Source organism: Periplaneta americana, chromosome 13 (assembly GCF_040183065.1).
Source record: "Periplaneta americana isolate PAMFEO1 chromosome 13, P.americana_PAMFEO1_priV1, whole genome shotgun sequence".
NCBI classification, from domain to species: Eukaryota; Metazoa; Arthropoda; class Insecta; order Blattodea; family Blattidae; genus Periplaneta; species Periplaneta americana.
In genome coordinates, this window is record NC_091129.1 from 163,413,343 (window position 1) to 163,428,145 (window position 14,803).

Genomic DNA, 14,803 nt, shown 5'->3' on the forward strand with positions numbered 1-14,803 from the left:
GTCTTCCAACTAACACTCTATATGCATTTCTGGATTCGCCCATACGTGCTACATGTCCTGCCCATCTCAAATGTCTGGATTTAATGTTCCTAATTATGTCAGGTGAAGAATACAATGCGTGCAGTTCTGTGTTGTGTAACTTTCTCCATTCTCCTGTTACTTCATCCCTCTTAGCCCCAAATATTTTCCTAAGCACCTTATTCTCAAACACCCTTAACCTCTGTTCCTCTCTCAAAGTGAGAGTCCAAGTTTCATAACCATACAGAACAACCGGTAATATAATTGTTTTATAAATTCTAACTTTCAGATTTTTTGACAGCAGACTGGATGACAAAAGCTTCTCAATCGAATAATAACAGGCATTTCCCATATTTATTCTGCGTTTAATTTCCTCCCGAGTGTCATTTATATTTGTTACTGTTGCTCCCAGATATTTGAACTTCTCCACCTCTTCGAAAGATAAATTTCCAATGATTATATTTCCATTTCGTACTTAAAATGACAATGACTCGAGTATTGTATATAGTAAGAATTTGATATTAGAAAAAAGTAAGATTGAAAGTTTTCTGGGTAACTTGATAATAAAAGAATAAACTTAGAATAAAATGAAATATAGGCTAATCGAATTGTAAGGTAATTAAAATATATCAATCCAAAATATGATAGTAATTTAAATAGCGTATCATACATGTATCTATTTTTTAAATTTTAATGTAAATGTTACACTTTTTTAAATATAGATGTTTCGAAATCATATAATAAATTTTTAATCCATAATTTAACCCACATAAGCCCAAAATTTTTTTGTGATAAAAATAGAGTATCACATTAGTTACTCTCAAAAATCGGTTAAATGATGTTGAAATAAACTGAAACAAGGAACGTATATTTTCTAAAGCTAACAAATACTACCAACATTATCGCACAACTTATAAAAGTCCCTAACACCAACAATGACATAATATCCGAAGGCATTGCAACTGTCCTTAAAAAAGGACGGTGGGAAAATCTGGGTTAAGGCTGTATATATATATATATATATATATTGCCTGCAATTGTGACGCATTTTAGCTCTTCAAAAGATATATATAATATATATATTATATATCTTCTTGTAAGGTTTTTTTTTTCGTGGAATAAAGTTAAAAACGTACATTAAAAAAATCCATTTGAATTTCGTTTTCGACACCGCTATGACTTCCAGTTCTCTCAATTCTCCCAACTTTAGTGCTAGTACTTTGCGTACGAAACCTCCAAGTAGATCTAGACAGATGGCGCAAATGATAGATCCGATAGATGGAAAAAGTAAATAAACCTAGCCTGCTACCTCACCTCCTCTCAATCCTCCGCTATCAGTTGACCTGTATCCGACTGGGACCTGCAATTCAAAGTCTAATAATAATCCACTAATTTCTAGTTAGTGTAACTACAACCAGCTTTAGATAAACACAGAAAATCTAAAAGGATGCTCCACCTTCTAGCTTGGAATAACAACGTGCAGTACCAGACATACAGCCCCATACGTGCAGGACTGCAGGTACAACGATAAATTGAGAATTCCAGGAGCATTTCCTCAATACTGTTTAAAATATATTTTAAGAATCATCAGACGATGAAAGAGGGTTTCTTAAATGGGATGACAAGCGTATCAGGTATTAAATTTCATATATTTTCATGTAGCCAAAGTCAAGGGACCAGTAGAAAATAGCATATATATAATAATTTATTTTATTTATTTATTTATTTATTTATTTATTTATTTATTTATTTATTTATTTATTTATTTATTTATTTATTTATTTATTTATTTATTTATTTATTTAGAATATTAACGTGCAAAACAACAGCACAAGGCCAATTACAGTTTAGCACGATACAAAACAGAACAAAACAACAAATGATGATGAGAATGAATGATAGAAAATGGTAACGAGATGAAAGACAAACAATATAATAGCACAGTCTACTATATACAGTCGCGAAGCTCAATATGTAGTAAAAATGCAAACATGGATAGTTGCCCACCACTAGGATCGCTACTATCGCCTCGTCATCGCAGATCTCTCTCCTAGCAGCCGACAAAATATGTTACACTTTCGTTGTGTTCTTTTGGAAAAATTAACACCTTCCTTCCATTATTGAAATATTAAATGCATAAAGTTAATTTATTATTTTAATGGAGTATATTAAATTCCACCATAAACTCGAAGATACCTGCAAGAAATAGGTTAATATTATTTTTGTTTGTGCAAAACGAACTGAAATTTACTATAATCGCTTCACTCATTCAAGATTATACGATAATTAACTATGAAACCAATAAATATTAATTTGCATTTCCCTTTACAACAATAATAATGGAAATATGAATTAATGGATTAACTTATGTACGTGTGCCGGTACTTGTAGTGTAGGCTTACGTAGTTGAGGTTAAGCAATAATAATCACACCAGAATTGGAAATAAAACGTGATCAATGAATTTTATTGTAACAGACTTTTTCTACGTCTCTAATAAAGTAACAAATAAAAATAACAACAAAATTAACAGCTATAATTAAAAACATATCCTTTGAAAAAAAAAGTAGGCCTAAGCAATAATAATCCTACCAGAATTGAAAATAAAACGTGATCAATAAATTTCATTAAAACAAACTTAATTTTTCTACGTCTCTAGTAAAATATTATTATTGCAATTATTGTATTTTAGCCATTAGCATTTTCATTACAACCAATAACGAATATTTCACAAGCATCAATGTGAAATACGCAACGAGCTAGCACTCGATGGAAATACGATTCAGCCCAAAGTCGACCGTGGACAGTCTATTGTTTCTAGTTGCTAACCGCTTGGAGCGCTTTATCACGAGATTTGCTCAAGCTTCGCGACTGTATATAGTGGACTGTGGTAATAGTCTACATCAATAATTGATCAAATGCAACAGAGTAGAATAGCATAAATAATTATAAAATTAGTACAATGAGATAATTGAAATAATGGAATAGTCTACATTATCAATTGACCAAATGCAACAAATAAATGGACAAATAATTATTAAAATTAGATCAGTGAGTTAATTAAAAAAATGAAGCCTGGAATAATATGAGTAATATTATAAAGATATGTAATTGACAAGAATAGTATGATACATATCTTAACAAATGGCATAATTAATAATACTGACATAAAAACTCAAAGATATACTACACATTAAATGGATCCAAGTTGAATCCATGCAAATTAGCATATTTAATGCATCTGCAGACCGGAGAGAGAGATTTAGGATTCCTGTTATAAAACAACTAGTGGCTTGTGCAGCAAATGCTGCTGCAAACTAAGTTCGTTAGACGTTCAAATAAAAATTTTTCAGATTTATTTTCAATGAAGAATACTTGTCTTTTTGATAGTTATTTGCTTCCATAATAATGAAACATACTCCCTCTGAATGGATTTTTTTTAGCCCAAATACTTTCTCTTGAACCTATCCAACTTCAGTTTTTGAGTTTCAACGCGAAAACGCAAGTATCAATGTCAGGACGATAGCAGTAGCTATTTCAGGTCATTGTGGATTGTAGGCAAAAGTTAAAAAAATGTTAGGTTTGCTAAGCTTTCGAACAATAGCATTTTCGTATAGCTGCTGCATGTAGAACTTGAAATGTAGAGCGTAAAATCATTTTATCCTACTAAGAGATCTTGCTGAAATGATCTGGAGACTATAAAATTTTCTAGGCCTCTTATTTTATCAGTAAGTAATACCTTTTGATCTTTCCTTAGGAACTGTAATTTTTGCGCTCTGTCGAGCCAATACTGAAGACAATGACACATATCAATATCTACAATACACCGCCATTAAGTATATGAAAAAGACCCAACCCCACTGGGCTAATAAGTATAAAAATATTTGATTTTTAATAACAATATTATTATCTTACGTAAGTTTTGTAGTTATATATAGCAGCCACTCAGTAAATTATAGAAATGAAGATCTAAATTAAGATATTCTCTACATTTACTTACATAACCTCAAAACGTTTCACTTTCATGTCATCAATATTATGTACAATTAATGAAAAATAGATGCATCATGATATGAACTATAATAATATTTAATTTATAATGATAATAATGTCATCAAACCACCTCAAGTTTCGTAGATTTGAATATCCAATACACAGCTGTACTCAGAAAATTATACACTGCAGAATCTGTTTTTAATAACAAATTGAATTGAGCACTAAATATATCGGCAATCCTGCAGGTCATGGCCTTCGTGTAATAGCCTATTGTTTATTGTAGTGTGTGCTTTGTTCTGAAATTCAATCAAGTCGGCCGTGATTCGATAAAATTAGTTCTCAAAACTGACAACAGTGGATTTTGGAAAATAGGAAAATTATGTAGGAAAATTGACATTTCACTGAAAACTATTACTTTTCCGAAAAACTTTGGATTCCAAGCTTCAATATGAGGGGCCATTTATTAAAATCCGTTCAGCCGTTTTCCCGTAATTTCCATTACCAGTTCAAATTATATATATATATATATATATATATATATATATATATATATATATTTATGAAATCTTAAACCCTTAGCAGGAATACGAAGACTGATATTGCTTATGATAATAATAATAATAATAATAATAATAATAATGATTTATTTTAGCTGGCAGAGTTAAGGCCGTAAGGCCTTCTCTTACACTCAACCAGCAAAAAGTGTATATACATATGCATGAACTTACAAAGAATTCAACAATTTGATTTAGATGAGAGTTACATGTATACAAGAGTTATTTACGAATTAAACAACAAAATACTATGAACTATTAATTAAACACTGAAATAAACTGTGTAGCAGAATTAAGCTAAAATACATAGAATGTTAATATATTTCAAATGATATTAGATAATAGAAAGAGATTATTATGAGACAATTTTGAAAATACAGCACAATCAGGATGATAAGTCTAAAAGAAAGGAGTAACAATGTAGTCAGTGATAGTTTAAATCAGTATGATTGGAGTATGATATAGGCTAATATAAGATAGCTTAATAAACAGGGTCATATTATCGGGGTTCCATTGTATTGCTATTTGTACCTTCATGAATAATGATCGATTTATTGAAAGTCGTGTTAATTTAACGACATAATAAAACAAGTAAAGGGATTCTATGTGATCAGTGATTGAATTGAAAACCTCCCGGAATAAAGGTATATGGTGCATTGTTTCCCTTTGTACTTAGACCCTTATTCCGGGGGGTATTCAATTTTAGGGCTATGTTGGAACATTGCGATAGTTCCGCGACGTCTGGACTGCACCACGGCGCACGCCTATCCCTACCCAGCACTGAACTTGGACTCGCGCACCGACGAAGAGCGCGCTCAGTGTTTGGCCGGTTGCGGGCCAGTCAAGTCTGCGTGTGTTGCGGCTGCTTGCCGCTAGGGTGTGCTGACGCACGTCGCCTCTATACCATGCAAAATAAGTCGTGTGTAAACACAGGTCAAAAAGTTGTTTATGTGTATAAGAAGTACATTTAATTCAGTTTTAAATAATGTTCGTGATTTGTGACCAAATTTAAGCCTAGAAATTAGTTCAAAATTGTTGCGAACTAATCTTCATATACTGTTTTCTTTCATTGAACTCCTTTTCAAAATATTGCATTAACTTCTTAAATAAACATTTTGAATTAACAATGTAAGCTTACGCATTCTGTAATATATTCATCAGTCCTTGCAATACTAATATACGGTGTACGAGTCTTTAAAATCATAATTAAATTTAAAATATAAGAAAGACCGTTGCTCCTCAACAATAACGTGCACCCTTCTCTACCTGATCGATGCTTAAATGTAAGAAGAAATGCATACTATTTTATTATAAGTCAACAATTCACATATACAAAATATTAACAGAATTGAATATTTTTGTGAACAATCAGTGTAGAATTTTAAATAAACGCTACAAAATGTGAAAAAGTTCACAATGTAACATCTGAAGAATCTGGAAGAAGATACTAGAAACCTGCAAGAATAAATTTCGAGAAGAAATAGCCTATCCTGGTAAGTCACTGCACTTTTAAACCTGTCTACTATTATGATATTACAAATTCCAATTTTATTGGAGACTGTATTTACATACAACTTTGAACACGTGTTCATAACGAATCCCTTGTAAACATCAGCAGATAGGGTTAGGTATGTCTATCGTATTGATTCATCTACAAGGTAAGAGTCAGGATGAAGTTACAAAGTGTCATATAAATAATCAATCTAAATTCAAACAGCTAATTACCGGTACATGAATTTAAATATCGTTAAAAGACGTTTAATTGCAATAAAATTACATAATTAAATTGAAAACTCTCTTGCATCTGACGCAATTGTCTTAAGTTTGTTTTGGAATATAAGAAAATATACAAAACAGCGTTTAGTATTGGGATTCTTTTAAGAATAAAATATCATATATACATATTATATTCATGCTTTCTGTTTACAAATGTACATTAATACGTATGTCTTTTGTGTTATTCGTACTTCTATTATTATGTTTCAAATAAATTACAAAATGGATAAAAAGGTATTATAAAATATTCCAATCTCACGTATTTAATAGGATTAAAATTAAAACCGTACCGCTGTTATCAAAGTGTGTATTATTCAATATTTAATATGTTGCCTTGTAGTCAAATTTTAAGAAAAGATATTTCATTAAAACTTTCATAACGCCTTATTTCAGAAAAGTTGCATGTAGGCTATAATCTGTATTACTGCGAATAATCGGGGTAAAAATTTGTAGCGTAAATTTTCTGTAAATAATAACTGTTGGTAACTTTAATTGAAGTTTTAGGGCACTCCATATTTACAACTACAAAAAAGTACGAGTTCGTAGGATTTTATCTTATAATTTTAACGTTACACTGGTAAAAATCGAACCTGATGAAGCTAAATATTTCGCAATAAAATGCACCTTAACAAATTTAAATATGAATGTTTCTAACATGTCCTTTTCCATCTGCGCCATTTTGTTAGAGTTGTTCATTTTAAATGTACTAAACCTGTAAAGTATCATAGAAATGTAATTTTCATGATTATAGTCTAAATTCATTAGAAAAATAGTAAGGCCTACTGAAATATACATGCATACGAATATAAATATTCAGTTAGGCTACAATGAATATGATTGAATTAGGATCGCCACCATCAAAATGGATTCATCTTATTCTCTACTGTTGGTATAATGTACCGGTAATGAAAAATATCTACACATTTACTGACAAACTAATATATATATATAAGTGAATTACATTGCAAAATGTTAGTATTCGTAGACGACAAGCGGATTGTACATTTTTTTTTTAATTTTTATACATCCACTAAAATACTTTTTTTTTATTTACTAGCCTAGGCCTCACCACGAAGCAAAATGTCTCTTTCATAACAAATAGGCCTACAAACCAAAAACTTGGAACATAAATAAAAGTAAGCCTATATATTATCTTGTACATGGAAAATTTGTAAGGAAATATTTTCTGTTTGAATATGAATTTTATGCGCGCACTAATCCATGCTAAATAATCGTCTAGCGAATAATATTAGAAAAATTCAACTTATTTATATTTTACGTAATGTCTTTTGCTTTTATAGTTTTTATTTTTCATTCGTAGTTTCCTACTCAAGGGCAGGCCTTTCACTGCAAACCCAGCATTCTTCAATCTTTCCTTTTTTGTGCCTTTATCTTAGTTGCGCGTATGATCCATATACAGTATCTTAATATCGTCTATTATCTGATATCTTCTTCTGCACCGAGCTTTTCTCCCATTCACCATTCCTTCAGTGCAACCTCCAGTAGGCAGTTTCTTATTAGTCAGTGTCCCAACCAATTCCTTTTTCTCTTTCTGATCAGTTTCAGCATCATTCTTTCTTCACCCACACTTTCCAACACAGCTTCATTTCTTATTCTGTCTGTCCACTTCACACTTTCCATTCTTCTCCATATCCACATTTCAAATGATTCTAGTTGCTTTCCTTCACTTCGTTGCGATGTCCATGTTTCTTACAAGTCCTTTTATGGCACCATAAGAGTTAACAAAATTGTATAATAAGAAATCAGCCAGAAACTCATACAAATATCGCGTTGTTGAAATTAAATTTCAAGTATTTCAGTATACAGTTAAATTCATCTTAATTATAAATTAGCCTGTAGGTTAATTATTTTATTTTACATTTGTAACATATTTAATAAGTACAAATATAATTCAATGTAAACACAAATGTTTACACACTAATGGACGATAATGTATATTTATATGGGGCTCTTGTTTGTAACAACATAATTTTGCAATTTTTAAAGGTTAATAAATACGTTACATTAATTATTTTTTGCAACCTAACAATTTTTTAATATAGATCTTCAGATAATTGCTTAACTTTTTATATTATAAAAAGAAATCTGTAAATAAAATTTTAATTCCACTGATTATGCATAGTTATTTCGCATTATTTTAAGACAAGCTTCCTATAGTTACATCATAACCATATTTATAGTTTTACATTATTAGAGTTCGGTCAACATCTTAAATTACCATCGTTACAACAAAAAATAATTTACCAGTATGTATTATTTAAGGAAATATGTTGATTTCGTAACGTTGTAAGATATTCAAAGCGAGGTCTCAAATATTTTGGAGTAAAAGTGAGTAACATTCGAAATAGAACAAATAAAGAATTTGCTGTTGTTCGCTCGTTTAGAAGGATCCATGAGAGAGCTTCAAAAGATGGCATTATAGCGTCAAATCTACGATTATTGCAGATGAAGCGGACACACACAATATGAACACTTGTAGTCTTTCAGTTAAATTGACAATTATATAGGGACATCATTTTATTTTTACTTCAATTTTTATTGTACCCGAGTTTTTTAATGTACTTCGCTCCCACCCCTTCTACTAATGAAGTTCAACCGTCCTCCACAGGACCGCATATACAGTCATAATAGCGTTACGGTCATAGTAAACAGTACGTTCCAAAAATATGTTCGCGTTTTCCAGTGACGAAAAAGCTTTCAATATTGAATCATTTTCGTACAGGTACTGTCGTCCATTTGCCTACGTCGTATCCCGGTTTCCCTCACCAGCTTTTATTCGCCAGCTAGTGGCTGGGCTGTCTTAGCTCTTTTCTGAGAACATTAATTTCTGTTAGGAATTGGACGTCTACGTAATATTATACAACTGTTTAAAATAGCTTAAATAAAAGGGCTTCGTTAAGAAATTAACTGTCACGTGATTTTCTACGACCCTACGACATAACCACTTGGACGGACAGTAGATAGCATGTGAGTAATTTTATCTTTTCGGATTGGGCAGAAGTGAAGATTGAATTTACAGTACATAAGGTACTCTTTTATAGAGTAGGTACAGAATTATTTCAACATGAGTTACTAGTACGAAGAACGAAATTGGTAATTGGGATTAGGTACAATAGTCTATAGAGCGATAATATGCACATTAGAACTGAAGCCTGTATCGAAATGAACGGCCACCATTTAAAAAAAAAGTGTTTAAATATCCATATTATGATTATTTTTCATTTAACTTCATTCTCTATATTGTACGCTAATGTGCTGTAGACAGTATAATATACACTGCATAATGAACACGACCACATGGACAGCTCAGTTCTTGAGTAAAAACACTTATTGTTAATACTGTACTGTATTTTGATTAGACAAAACCTAATGAAAATGATGAAACTCAAAAGCGCGATATTTCCTAGTTTACGTAAATGGATGAAGTACTTTTCTTCCCTCCTATACCTAGTGAAGTGATTTGTTTGTATATTACGCCAGTATCATCGAACTCCAGTCGTGGAAGAGGGTAGCAAACGGCGTTGATCCAGAGGTATAGGCAAGTTAGTATTAAAAATGTTAGTAAAAATAAAATGATGTCCCTGTATTTGTCAAGAAAGAATCGCAGTAACCAAATAGTGACATCACTAGCAATTGAATAATGTTTTTTAATGGAAAGAGGCAGACAATTTCGGAAATGATTTAGAGACTAAGCAATGAAAATACTTTCTTACAGATGTGAGTTACTTTACTATTTCAATTCAGATTTCTGTCCAACAATAATTCAAGATATTTTACAGTGTCACTATACTTAATAAACGACCCATTTATTGACAGTCTCGGTATGGTTTTATCGTTAATTGTACAGCAAGCGCTGATGTCCCAATTCAATTACCTGCGATTTTCCTAGTACAACTATGAAACATATTGATCTGCTTTGTTTGGGAATAGAAGTGCTAGCAGTCGAAATCTACCTGTTGCTATCGGTTGTAGCACTGAGAAATTATTCCTCCTCTCGATAAACTCTCGTCTCTTCAAAGTGTTCTTACATTGCGCGTTTAATAATCAATATAACCTTGATGGGCTATTTGACTTCGTTTGTTAGTTTAGCTTTCTGGGTCAATTTCCAACTCCAAGCTGTCCGTTTTTTAATAACGTCTACGTAAGACGATGCCAAATCTGGCGATGAAATGTTTGTGTGTATGTAATACGATACGATGAACTGTATGGTTATATTCATCGGCTGCGAATACAAGATTTCACTAGTGCGTACGTACCATGTAAGGCCTTGCATTGAAACTCACTTCGCCTGTACTGAAAGTCTAGGCCAGCCGTGGCGAAAATGTGACTCACGAGCACATTGTGGCTCGCAATGATAGCTATGCATTTCTCTTGCTTCCTACCTTCTCCAACCCCCCACCCTCTCACTGGAGTCAAACTCCGTTCCATTTGTATTTGCCTCTGACCTGCGAGTGGCGTATCGTCGCAATGTCTCTCTCGAAACCATGTACCTCTACAAAAACGAAAGTTTCAAAGTAGGATGGGAGGACGCATTTTTTTGCTGTCAATATGATGAGAATATTAAATGTATGATTTGTTCACAAATATTACGAGGAAAACGGTTGTTTAACATAAAACGGCATTATACTACATGTTACTCATGAAACATTAAAATGTGTACGTCGATCCTTTTTCAGCAGATGTACGAATAATAGGGTTAGATCTTCAATTTAAACTCACAGATTTACAACGTGATGTTAAATGAAACTTATATGTAAGGACTTGAAAATTTTTAAACTTTTCAAATCTTTGCCAAAAAAAAAAAAAATCCCAAGCTTCGTTCATTCGCTTGCTCTGTTGAAGTCATGTTCGCTTTAACTTACGTTTGTAAAAAATTATTTTCAACAATGAAAATAGTAAAAACCAAATTTAGATTACGACTGACAGACAAATACCTTCATGACTGGCAGTAACTGACATAATTCCTGATTTTGAAACTCTGTCGCAGAGACATTCTGAAGACAGTTAATTTTAGGTTGTGATAATGTGTCCTATGTTTTTTTATTCATTTATTTCTTCGTTACACGTACTAAACATCAGTTTGTAGCCTTGTACGGTATAAAATTATATTTGAGTGCTTGACTAAGGAAAATGAAATCCGTTAATAAGTCAGACAGTTGCTTCACTTCCCCTTCGGGTGTCCGCCTCCCTCCATAGGTGCTATGCACGTTGCAGGTTACACAGTGGCTCGGCGCACGATCACATTTTCGCCACGGCTGGTCTAGGCCGTCACTATTGCGGGTTGAGTATTTAAATTACTGGTAGTCAACGACAAAAAAATAAATGTTTATCAGTGATTGTGGAGTACTCATTAATATGACAGAATATTATTCTAGTACTCTTTTATACGCTTTGCTTTTCTCGTTTGACGTAATGACAAGCATCAGTATTACGTAACGACTTTAGACATTCACAATTATGAACTAAATATTCTTCTCACTGCCGGCTGGGACCGTTTAAATGTGTAAAACTTTCATTCTCGACAGGAACCGAACCCAATAGTACTGACTCTGGCATTTGATTATATTAAATTTAAGCTTTATATATTTCCACGCTGAGTAATAAACGAAGAATTGTAAATTACGTTTTATTCAACGACGCTCGCAACTGCCGAGGTTATATCAGCGTCGCTGATGTGTCAGAATTTTGTCTGGCAGTTCTTTTACATGTTAGTAAATTTACTGACGTGTAACATTTAAACACACATAAGTGCCATCGACCTGAGCCGGAATCGAACAAGCAACCTCGGGCACAGAATGCCAGCACTCTACGACTGCGCCACCTAGACCGACATAATGGATGATGAAAGCTAATTCAAAATATGAGGAAAATCGAGGATGAAAATTATATATAAAACGAAACAACGGATTGTCAGTAAATATTTAATTGGTGCCGACAGCAAAACACAGCGTTTCATATTAAGTTATGCGGCTGTGAATGCATACATTTGCACAATCCTACGAGATAATTTTATTATTGCTATTCATATTTCTCTCGTTTTCTGAATTGGTTTCTTTAATTATGTAGCTGTTTAATTGCGAGTGTACAGTGAGTGTAGAAAGTATTGATACACTTAACGGAAGTTACAAAAATTGTGTATTAATTGCGCATGCACGTGATATTTAGTGAAAAAGTGAAACGGGTATAACGTATTACTCCTCATGTGATTGAATCTTGAAATAGGAATGAGGGAATCTTGAAAGAATTTTGTTTTAGAATAGAAGAATCCCAAAGGGCAGAAATACATAAACAAAAAGTATTGATACAATACTACGTTTCAGTCAACAGCAAGTGTACGTGCGGTCGAGGGAGGGTGGTTCTGGTGGCGTTGTTATTCAGTTTGGCCTTGAGTACGTTGCTATGCAGGTGTGTTGTTTCGTGGATGCAAATGAACGTTGTGAAGGAGCGCCAAGGAAGAGAGAGGGATAATTATTGGCTGTTTCGTGTCCCTCTTCGTTTACTGTTCTCCAACCAGGAGATAAACCGTGAAAGGAATGTGCTTACTATTGCGCCATCTATTGAAGCGAAGTAGGTAGGTGATGTTAGAGTTATAACGTCAGTTTAAAAATCATGCGCTCTCGTCCATATGTTATTTCCTGTACGGAAGGATTAAAAGACCAAGGGCCGTATTCATAGACATTCTTAGCGCGGGCTTTCGGTGGATGATCAGGAACTAACATTTTTCGTATTCATACACCCGTGTCAGCGATATGTATGTGTATGTATTTATTCACACTGTAATGGGTATATATCCGGTGGCAGTGGTAACTAATTACACTCAATAATGACAATAAACTTATTAATTAATTAAAAATACAATTAATAATAATACTAATAATTAATACTAATAATAATAATAATAATAACAACAACAACAACAACAACAGGGAATATACTAAATTAAATGAAACGATCACTTAAAATAACATTTGAAATATTCTAATTTGTATCTTAAAACTAAGATCGAACTAAAACCCACGAGTATATGTTCATATCTGCACAAGTGCCTTTCAACATTACACTCATTTCGCTGTCAACTCACTCACTGCAATGGAACTACGACACATTTCACTGATTCTATCCTGATTTCACTAACACTTCAAAAACATTTCACTGTTCAAATACTTAGCACTGCCACTATAAACTATAAAGCTTCACTGACAGGAACACGTTTCAATTACACAGCACACTTCAATATGATATGATATGAATCCTGTTTAGCACGCTCATAGCCCAGGCTAGCGAAATGTCTATGAATAGCTATCCAAGAGATTAACAGTGATCTAATTTTGTAACTAGGGTAGTATAAAAATGTGTTATGGTTTGTGCTTTGAGAGATAGCCAGTAGAGATACGAGTACCCACGTGTGTGGCCTTATGACATCTTATGACATCAACATTCATTCACAGCATCACCCCTTTCGTTTCATTCCCTGGAGACTTTCTCGTGGTTGGAGTACAGTATTAGGTTTGGTTCTTCAGTTTTGTAGACCTAGTCCGTGTAGACTTTAGATTTAGGAAAAGATGTTGAAGATGCCTTGTTGGCGTCACTTGTGAGGTACAGATGGCCACTGGCGTGGCTCAGTCGATTAAAGCGTTTGTCTGCCAGTCTGAAATTACTCTCGGGCGCGGATTCGATCGCCGTTTAGGCTGATTACCCGGTTGAGTTTTTTCCAAGGTTTTTCCCAATCGTACGGTGAATGCCAGGTAATCTATGACGAATCCTCGGCCTCATCTCGCCAAATACCACCTCGCTATCACCAATACAGTAGTTGATACAGCGTCGTTAAATACTTACTTTACTTTTGAGGGCCTCTCCACTTTTCAATGGTTAACCTTTATTCCCATTTTCCATCTGCGTCTGTCATTCCAATCCTGCTCATTTAGTCCCCTATCATTCATCATCCTCAATATTCTAGCCCTCCATGAATTTCTAGGCCTTCCTCGTTTCCTTCTACCAGCTGGAGACCACTGAGGTAGCACGTTTGGCCACCTCCCCTCATCCATCCTCCTTACATGACCATACCACTGAAGTTGTCTATTCTCAATTCTTGCAATCACCGATTCTTCCATGTTCATTATCCTTCTAACATCCTCGTTTCTTCTCTTTTCCAGCCTGGATATTCTAGCACCTCTCCTTATGCCGTCCATTTCAACTGCCTGTATCTTACTTTTTTGGCCTTCCGATAGACTCCAACCTTCAGCCCATATGTCAATATACTTTCCACTATAACCTGAAGAATTCTCTTTTTTGTTTGCATTGTTATTGTCCTGCTCCATAGCACTCCATTCAACATCTTTATTGCTCCTCTACCCTGCATTATCCTATAATCTATATCCGCTTTACAATTTTCAGTCTCCTGCAAAACCGACCCCAAATATTTAAACTCCTTCACTATTTT

General features: G+C 33.5%; 1 protein-coding gene across 1 annotated transcript in view; it reads left to right on the top strand.

The window, feature by feature from the left end:
- Positions 1-5,403: 5,403 nt before the first annotated feature.
- Dh44-R1 (Diuretic hormone 44 receptor 1) overlaps positions 5,404-14,803 on the top strand; it is a 1,227,197-nt gene continuing 1,217,797 nt past the window's right edge. Inside the window, exon 1 of the mRNA XM_069844580.1 lies at positions 5,404-6,059. The gene's annotated coding sequence lies outside the window, so the exon portion shown is untranslated. The remainder of the gene's footprint in view (positions 6,060-14,803) is intronic.